This window comes from Saimiri boliviensis, chromosome Y (genome assembly GCF_048565385.1).
Source record: "Saimiri boliviensis isolate mSaiBol1 chromosome Y, mSaiBol1.pri, whole genome shotgun sequence".
Classification (NCBI taxonomy): domain Eukaryota; kingdom Metazoa; phylum Chordata; class Mammalia; order Primates; family Cebidae; genus Saimiri; species Saimiri boliviensis.
In genome coordinates this window covers 13374445-13385125 of record NC_133471.1, presented here as the reverse complement: position 1 = coordinate 13385125, position 10681 = coordinate 13374445, and positions in this window count along the sequence as shown.

The following is a 10681-nucleotide window of genomic DNA, read 5'->3' as shown; positions in this document are numbered from 1 at the left end:
TGTTACAGTGGAATACATGTACCATGGTGGTTTGCTGCATCTATCAATTCATCATCTACGCTCTAAGACCCTGGTGCCTTACGTATTTTTTCTAATAATCTTCTTTTTTCTCTCTAACCCCTGACAGGCCATAGTGTGTGTTATTTCTTTCCCTGTGTCTCTGTGTTCTTATTGTTCAACTTCTACTTACTAGTGAGAATAAGCAATGCTTCGTTTCCTGTTTCTGTGTAAATGGGCTGAGAATAATGACATCCAGCTTTATCTGTGTATCCTTAAAATACATGATATCATTGCTTTTTATGGCTGCATAGTGTTTTAGAGTGCATATAAACTACATTTTTATGCTGTCTATCACCTATGGGGATTATGATTGGTTTCACGTTGCTTTTGTAAATGGTTCAGCAATAAACATATGTATGCCTGCATTTTTACATTAGAATTATTTATATTCCGTTGGCCATACTCCAAGTAAAGGGATTACTGGGTCAAATAATATTTCTGGTTCTATATCCCTAAGGAATCACTGCACTGTCTTTCACAAAAATTTAAAGGAATTTAAATTTTCATCAACAGTGTAAAAGCCTTTCTATTTCTCCACAGCTTCACCAGCATATACTGTTTTTAGTCTTTTTAATAATTACTCTTCTGACTGACATGAGATGGAATCTCACTGCATTTTCAATTTGTACGTTCCTAATAATCAAATATGTTTAGCTTTTCTCCATATTTTTGACCATATAATTATTTTCTTTTAGGAGGTCACTTTTTATATTGTTTCACTATATTTTGAAAGTTTTCTTGAAAAACCTTTAAGTTTCTTGTTAATTCTTGACATTAGACTTCTGTTCGATGGGTAGATTGCATCATTCTGAAGCTTACCTATTCACTGAGATAATAGGTGGATTTTTCTTTCTGCACAGAAGCCTTTCAGTTTATTTAGATCTCATTTGTCAATTTTTGTTTTGTTGCAATTACGTTTTGCATTTTTTTTTTTCTTTTTTCATTTTCTTGTGGAGGGTTGGGGAAAGAGTTTTGCTCTTGTTTCTCAAGCTGGTTAGATAATGTGCCAATGCAAAATTCACCTCCCAGGTTCTGGTGATTCCCTTTGTGCAGCCTCCTGAGTAGCTAGGGTTTTAGGTCCATTAGGACACTCAGATAATTTTTGAATTTTTAATTGAGATGGGGTTTTACCATGTTGGCTAGATTGCTCTTGAACTTGTGACCACAAGTGATCTCCCTGTGTTAGCCGCCCTGAGTGCTGAGGTTACAGATAAAATCCTGATCTGCTTTTGGCATTTTCATCACAAAGTATTTTCTAATGCCTGTGTCCTGAATACTATTGCCAGGTTTTCTTTTAGAGTTTCTATGGATTTTGATTTTACATTTAAGAGTTTAATTCATCTTGAGTTAATTTTTGTGTAAGGTGTAAGAAAAGTTTCCAGTTTCAGTTTTCTGCTAGCCAGTTTTTCGAGAACCATTCATCAAGTAAATAATTTCTTCCCCATTGCTTGTTCATGACAGTTTTGTCAAAGATCAGATGGTTGTAGATGTGTGGTATTATATCTGAGTTCTCAGTTCTGTTTCATTGGTCTATATGTCTGTCTGATTTGGTTTCAGTACCATTTTGTTTTGTTTTGTTTTGTTTTGTTTTGTTTTTGTTTTCTGTTATTGTAGCATTGCAGTATAGTTTGAAATTAGGTAGTAGTGTGATGCCTCTGCCTTTGTTCTTTTTGCTTAGAATTGGCTTGGCTTTACAGAGGCTTTTCTTGGTTTTATACAACATCAGAGTAGATTATCCTAATTCTTGAAGAATATGAATAATAGTTTAATATGAATAGTATTGAATCTATATATTACTTTGGGCTGTATGGCCATTTTCACAATGTTGATTACTCGTATCTATGAAGATTTTCTGATTTTCCGTTTGTTTTTGTCCTTTCTTATTTCCCTGAATAGTGGGTTGTAGTTGTCCTTCAAGAGATCTGTCATAACTTTCATTAGCTCTATTCTCATTTTCTTATCTTGTAGCAACAGTAAAAGGGATTTCACTTATAATTTGTCTGTTTGCATATTGTTAGTATATAGAAATGCTTGTAATGTTTGCACATGAATTTTGTATCCTGAGACTTTGTTGACATTGCTTATAAGCTTAAAAATACTTTTAGGTCATAATAATATAGTTTTCTAAATAGTATCATGTTATCTGAAAACAGAGACTACTTGAATATTTCTTTTCCTGTTTGAATAGTCTTTATTTCTTTTCCTTTAGAATAACCCACAATAACCCACAATGTTATGTGGAATTTCAGATCTGAGAAAAGCTGTTCTTGTCTTGTGCTGGTTTTTAAAGGAAATGCTTTAAGCTTTTGTCCTTTTAGCAAAATATCACAGAATCTAGAAGGGACCTTTGTAAGCCTATTGATGCTTGATTAAAACAAATATATATATTCACCCCAAAACCTAGAAACAGGCTATTAGTGGAAATTCTTTGTGATATGCTGCTTTATACAATGAAAGACAACCTGTGTTTTTATGAAACAGGTTCCAAATACTTATTTTGTAGAATCTCTAAAGTGACATTTCCAAGCTTATTGTGCTCTTTAGGAACATTCTCATGTTCAACCCTAATATAAAAATATTTAATATTTTAGTATTAAAAACTAAATACAACTTACTTGAAAATGCTCTCTTATGCACTGTTTTACATCAGGTAATAGAAAATAATTTATATGAAAAAGTTTTGGAGACTCTAAGAAGGAAGATTACCAAGCCTATTGAGGACTTATGAAAACATACAATTTATTCAGCCTGCAAAATAGAAATATGGTATCTGTAAAAATACTTTGTGATATGTTGTTTTACATCATGAACTGTACCTATGTTTTGATGACAGATGTTTATAGACTCTTTTTGTAGAATCTACAAAGTATCATTATGAGCCTATTAATCCCTAATAAACATAAAAATATTCAGAAAGCAAACAAAAGAAAACAAAACAACACACACACACACAAACAAAACAAAACAAAACGAAACAAAACAAAACAAAAAAACACACTTACAAATCTGTCCCTAACTCAACGTAATGTGCTGTCTTATTTCAACAACTTTAAAGCACTCTTACTGTAGAATCAAAAGATAAAGTTTCCAAACACGTAGCCCTTTTAAGACAATAAAAATATCCAGTTTTAAAAGCTAAAGGCATGCTGCACATAACAGCACTTTTGGTACACACTTTTATATCACCCAGTTAAACCTGTATTTGGATAGAAATGGTTTAAACACCCTTTTTGTAGAATCTAAGATGTGATATTTCCAAGCATATTGAGACCTTATGCAACAAATAAATATTTAGCTCCATAAATTAGAAACAATGTATCTGTGGCAATACTTTATAATGTGCTATTTACCTTAAAGAGTTAATTATTTGTTTTGATTCAACAAATTTCCTATGCTCTTTCTGTAGACTTTGAGAAGTTACATTTTTTAAAGCCTACTGAGCTCTAAGAATGAAATGCAAACATCTAGTCCTAAAATCAAGAAACAAGTTTCCAGTGACAACAGTTTGTGAAGTTTTACATCAAAGAATGAAATCTATGTTTTGATTAAAAGAGCTTAAAACACTCTTTTGTAGTACCTAAGATGTAATGTCTCTGAACCTGTTGAGAATATTCAGCCCTAAAGACAAGAATCAAGCTACATATAAAAATTATTTGTGGTGTGCTGTTTTATGTCACATAATTAAACTTGTGTTTCTGTAAAACAGCCATCCAGACAGTCTTTTTCATAGGATCTAAAAAGTTACATTTCTGAGCTTTTTGAGGCCACCTAAGCATATATGGACATTCAGTTCTACATACGAGAACCAAGCCATCCTGTGAAAACCTTTTATAATGTGCTGTTTGATATCTCAGAATAGAGCCTTTTTTTTGATTAAACAACTTTTAACCACTATTTGCAAAGTTCCTAGGAAGTAATGTTTCCATATTATTGAACCCTTATAAGAACATGAAAACATCCAGCCAAAAATGAGAAAGAAGATATCAGTCAGAATGCATTGTGATGTGTTATTTTATATTAAAGAATGCAACTTGCGTTTTGTTTCAAAAAGACCAAGATAGTCTTTGAATTTAACAGTTACAATTTTTCAACCTCTGATAAAAAATATGTAAGCATTCAGCTTCAAAATCTACATCCAAGAAATGTGTAAGAGCCACTTAGTGATATTCTGTTTCATATCAAAAAATCAAATATGCATTTTTATAAAGCAGGTTTCAAACATTTTATTTGTAGAATCTAGGAAATGACATTTCCAAGCTTATTGAGCTCTTGTAAGAACTTTTAAAATATTTACTCCTAAAAACTAGAAACAATCTATATGTGAAAACATTTTTAGGTATGTTGTTTTATGGAATATAACTTGTTATGTAATGCAAAAGTTCCCAACATCTTTTTTTCTTGTAGAAACTAACACGTGATGTTTCTTAACTGATTAAACCCTCTTAGAAACCTGTATCTTTGCAAAACCAATAACTAGAAACTAGCTCTCTATCTGTTAAAATACTTTGTAATGTGCTATGATATATCGCACGAATGAAACTGGTGTTTTGATTAAATATGTTTCCAATAATCTTTTTGTAGGATCTATGAAGTGACATTTCTGATCTCATTAAACCTTTATAGAAACACTGAAGTATCCAATTTTAAAGAATAGAAGCAAGCTCTCTGTGAAAACACTTTGTGATATGTTGTTTTATTTCAGATAACATAAACTTTTTTTTTAATTTTGACAAGTTTAAAACACACTTTTTGTCAAATCAAAAAAGTGAAGTTTTTGAAACTATTGAGTCTTTATAAGAATATATAAATTAAATGCCTGAAAGCTGGAAATAAGTTATCTCTCAATAATTTTTTGTTATGCTGTATGATCCCACAGAACTAAACCTGCATTTTGATAAGAAGAAAATAAATGGTTTCGACACTGCTTTGTAGAATATGGAAAGTGACGTTGCTGTATCTAATAAGTACTTCTAACAAAATTTAAATTTTAAAATTCAGTTGTAAAAAACCAGAAAGAAGCTATAGGCAAAAATGCTTGGTGACAAGACATTTTGTACCACAGAATGAATTATGTATTTTGATTCAACAAGTTTCAAACACTGTTTTTATACAATCTAAGAAGTAATATTTCTGAACCTATTGAACCCTTAGAATACAATATGAATATGCAGACCTTAAAAAAAGAAACTACTACTACAAATACCTTGTTATGTGCTATTACATGTAAGAGAATTTATCCAGCATTTTTATGAAACAGATTTCAAACACCTTTTTTTGTAGAACGTAAGAAATGCCATTTCCTAGCATATTGAACCCTAAGAGAAACATATAAATAGCCAGTCCTAAAAACTAGGAATAATGCATCTTTGAAAATGCTTTGTGATGCCTTTTTTATATCACAGAATCACATCCGTGCTTTGATTTAACGTTTTTGAAACACTGTCTGTTGAATCTAAGAAATCATGTTTTGAATAAAAACCCATCCATAAAAACTACAAATAAGCTATCCCTAAAAATTCTTTGTGATACAGTGTTTTACATCAAATAGTTAAACAAGTATTTGAATATAAGTTTCAAACACTTTTTGTATGTCTATAAATGGCATTATTGACACTATTGAGACACTGTAGGTATGTACAAATATCAGGTCCTAAGAACTATAAACAAGATATTTGTGAAAATGCTTATGATGTGATATGTTATATTACAGGATAAAAACTGTATTATACTGTAAGTTAGAACCAATTTAACTTGTCAGTTGGGTCTGATACTTGTCTGGAGTCTGTGTCCTTGCAGCTAGCTTGAATCCTCATTCTACAGTGGCTAAAAAGACAGTAACTTCATTGTGCTTCCATGGCTTACTACTGTGATCAGAAAGGATGTGGCTTTCAGAGCTCTGATTAATCTGCTGCCCAAGGGGCAGGTCTCCAATGCAAGAGCAAGAATGGGACAAGAAGGCTAGGAGCCCCAGGGTGGTGGCTGGTGGGCAAGAGCACACTATCTCCTGCAGATAAGTCACTTCAAGGGGACTGATAAGAATGGTCAAGCTAGAATGACGCAGGTCAGTTGGAGCAATAGGGAATTGCATGCCTAGCACATCTACCATTGCAACCTGTGTCTGGCTACTCTTCCTCCTTCTTAGGTCTAGAGTTCACAATGGCTGTCCCCACTCAGTAGCATCTGAACTTAGAATCAATTTTTCTAAAAACACAATCTAACTACATGATATCTGTATTAGACACTTGTTAGAGTAAAATAATTTTTAAGTAAAAATATGAAGAAAAGATTTCCAAACAAATTTTAACCAAAAGAGTGCTGTGGTGGCTATACTTACAAATTTTACATTGCACTTGAGTAGAAACCGTATAATAGACCAAGGAGAATATTATATTTTGATACAAAAATTAAATAGTCAAAGTCATAAACGTTATTAACATATGTACAACTAACAACAGTGACGCAAATACATGATGAATCTAGATCTGACAGAATTGAAAGGAGATGTATAATCAAGTAGTTCATTTACAATTGCTAACTAGGTTCAATTATAAATTGCACAAAATCACAAATAAAATAGAAAACATGAACTCCCATAAACCAATTGGTGCTAAGAGAAATGTCTGCCTCTAGTTCTCCTTTTTCATTAAAGAGAAATTACAGTCATTCAATTTGTGAGTAGAATAAGTTTTAGGTTCATTATACTTGGTTTGATTCCTTGCATAAAATTCAACAAGGATTGATTAGTCATATATGCTATTTTTAGCTTGCCTTTGCTGCAATATTACCTAATAATACGTTATTGTTGTCAAAGCCATCTTAAAATACCCAGTGTCTCCAATTGTTCTGTTTGAAAATAAAAGGCTCTCACCAAACTTATGCAAGAAACTATAGGGTTATAAAATCAGAATACTCATGAACAATTTCTGAATAATGGAGGACTCAGAGAGAAAGAAATATTTGCTTACAAAAACATATTTCATCTAATTGCTCTACATTATAAATTTTTTTTTAGAAAAGATTTTCTTGATGAAAGCAGTAGGCTTCAAAATAAAATGTTTTTTTCACCTTAGATCTGGTCCTCTCAAGCTAAACAACTCTTGCTAGATGAGAGTTATCAGGTACTGTAGAGTATGGCAGCTCCTCATATGGTCAGTAAGTCCTAGTACAAAAAGGATGCTCCCTGCTCAGAAGTGTAAGTAATAAATGCTGTATTTAGAAAAAATAATGACACTTTATGACAGAAAATTTTAAAAACAGTGATGGTTTGGAAAATAATAGACATCAACATTGCATTAAAATTTTACATAAAGTGTAGTAATCATTTAGAGGTGAGAATGATTCTGAGCTTAGTCCTTTGATCCACTTTTGCTTTTCCATACTTTTTTTGATCATTACTCCAATGTTTTCTTAAGCATCTGTATCACACATAGTGGACAACAAATTTGATAACACCTCTCAAATAGTGGAATACCACCATAGGAATAATATCAGTGAAGTTTCTTGTATAAAGGAAAAGCCTTGGTTCCCGAATTTACCATAACCTGAATACTAGGCATACTCTGTGGGAGAATGTCTTAGTTGTTCTAAATTAAGTACCACATAGCTTGCATATGATGCATGTAAGGTGATTCATCTGGGATGTTCCAGTTAGCATTTTATTTGGGAGGCGTTGGTAGACACTTCTAAAGGGAAACAGAACTAACAGTGGTATTTATCTGGTCCACTAGGCTGTTGGCCTCTCAGGAATAACTTGTGCATTTGGATTACAGATATATTAATTAGCAATAATGAGGTGTGCGTACTGCATCATTGGAAACAAGCTCTTTTATATTGTAATATTTATAATTAAGTAAGTATTTTTGTGATTCATTATAGTAATGGTTTCTTGGGAAGCTTATAATACTAATCTATAAAATAAAACAATTCCTATTCATCATACACTTTGATTTTAATAATTACTTGGTTTTGCTTTCCCTCTTCACTGACTATCATCTTGGTAACCACAGCACTCAGAGGAACCTTTTACTGCCTTGGATTAATATTTTCTTTAGTGGGTAGCTTTGAGGCTACTGGTCTAAGATGAGAGAGACCAATATCTTACTTGGTCCAGCCTTAGGGTCCTAGCCATCACTGTTTTACTTTCATGTTAGTTGTTACAGACAACAATAATGTCGGGGTTGACAATTTTGCATTTTCCATATAAGTATGCATGTCTGTATGCATTCAGTGAACTCACAACCCAGGGATATCATCCATCACTAAATTCTACTGAAAGTTTTGACCTTTAGTAACTGATTTCAGCTATTCGACAGCTGCTTAAGAGGGGTGACTACATGACCACCCAGAGGTCAATGGTTTCTCATTTTCTATCCTTATTTTTTTTCTTGTTGATACATTTAGTTGATCTACATTATTTTTTTCTTTATTTTACTGTGACTCTTAGTCTCCAAGCTAGAAATAAATCTTTACATTTTCTTCAATAAAAACTACCAATGTGTTTTATAAACTTCACTGAAGCCATCTTTTACCCTTTTATTATTTTAACTCATTGTAACCAAAATTCCCAGTGAAAAAATCTGAGTTTACTTAGATTAACATGATTTTAAGACTTTAAAGTATGAGAGGAAATTGTCAGATTAAATTTACCTAATTAATCTGACCAAAGATTATGAAGTTCATGTGAATTAAAAGTCATCTGAAGTAGCTTTTAGTAGCATGTTAAGCATGTACTTTTTTTTTTTTTTTTTTTTTTTTTTTGCCATTTGACTAGAACTCTTTCATACAGTTTGGTAGTGAAATGTCACTTCCACATGACACATATGTATAGATATTACCGACAAACCAACAAAATTAGTTCTAATTTTTTTTTTATTTAAACATTGTCAAAAACTCTCTCTCTCTTACTGCAGATTATCAGAAAAAATAAGTTGCAAGAGCCAACGAAACATAAAGAGAGTTGCCATCTCATGCCAACTCTAAAGAAATAAAAATATGAAGCAGCAAGGCACAGCTTCTGAGATATCTGAATAATTTCAAAAAGAAAAGGATTAGAGAACTTAAAACTTAAGAACTTCTTGCATTAAGTGAAACATTTTTGGTTGAACACGGTGGCACACACCTCTAATCCCAGCACTTTGGGAGGCTAAAGCCAGTGGATCATGAGGTCAAGAGTTTGAGATCAACCTAAAAAATATAATGAAACCATGTCTCTACTAAAAATTTTGTTAAAAAAAATCAACTGGCCATGGTGGCACACAACTGTCATCTCATCTACTCCACAGGCCGAGACAGAAGAATTACTTGAACCCAGGAGGCAGAAGTTGCAATGAGCAGAGATTGTGCCACTGCACTCCGGCCTGGGTGACAGAGTCAGACTCCTCTCAAAAACAAAAACAAAAACAAAAACAAACTACTAAAAGAGAGTAACTTAAAATATTATTTTTAACAACAACTTGTTGTAACTGGGTTTTTAGTTTTGTAATTCATGTAGTTTTAATATTAAAGTCCAATCTTAAGAAAACAATGTCTTATAATTTTCTTTAATTACAAGCAACTTAATTAAATAACAATTCTATGGATTTTCTTTTAAGCAACATTATCATGACGGACACAGTCCATTCATGACATGCATGATATTTCTAGTTTGTTGTAATTATTCCTCTTTCATGAAAAACCAGTCATTTTATTTTATGACAAAATTCACTATTCAAAATTCTGTCTCATATAAGTATTCTTACCATAAATACTGCTGTATCACATTCTTTACATTTATCTTATTTCCTGATTCCTTTTACATCGTTTCACAAATAACCTTTAAATGACAATTGAGTGAGACAAGTTATTTACTCTTTAACAAAAATAATAACTTTTAAAAGTTTTCCATAATTTTTAATTGGAAATTACAAACTTTGTTGACATTTAGTATTTAATATCGCTTTAGAATCAATTACATGAAATGCTTATTTAGAAGTATTTATTTAATTATATTTACCTCATTAATTTATACTATTAAGTTTACCTAAATTATTTATCAAACTGTAGTAATCATCCTTTAAATTACTTTTCTGTTAACCAATTAACAGCTTATGGATTTGAGGTGTTTTCACCTTATGTAAGAAATTTAAGGTTAAATATATGAGTATTTTACCAGTAAGTCAGGATTTAACTTTTAAGTAGACAATAATATTACATGTCTTACTTTTCAAAAATTATGCAAACAAAAACCATTCTGTTTTGGGATGAGTTTACAGTTTTTGAACAATTATGCCAAATATATCAACTTACAGAATTTGGCACTGATCATTCTGAAAGCACATGATCAAAAGATGCAAACAAAAATGTATACTGACAATTGTTAAGACTTTTCCAATATTGCTTTACTAATAATTTTAAGACTGATTACTTATTAAGTATTTTACTTTAGCTGCATGAACTTAAAAAGCAGTCAGGCTGGGCCGGGCGCGGTGGCTCACCCTGTAATCCCAGCACTTTGCGAGGCCCAGGCCGGGGGATCACGAGGTCGAGAGATCAAGACCATCCTGGTCAACATGGTGAAATCCCGTCTCTACTAAAAATACAAAAAATTAACTGGGCATGGTGGTGCATGCCTGTAATCCCAGCT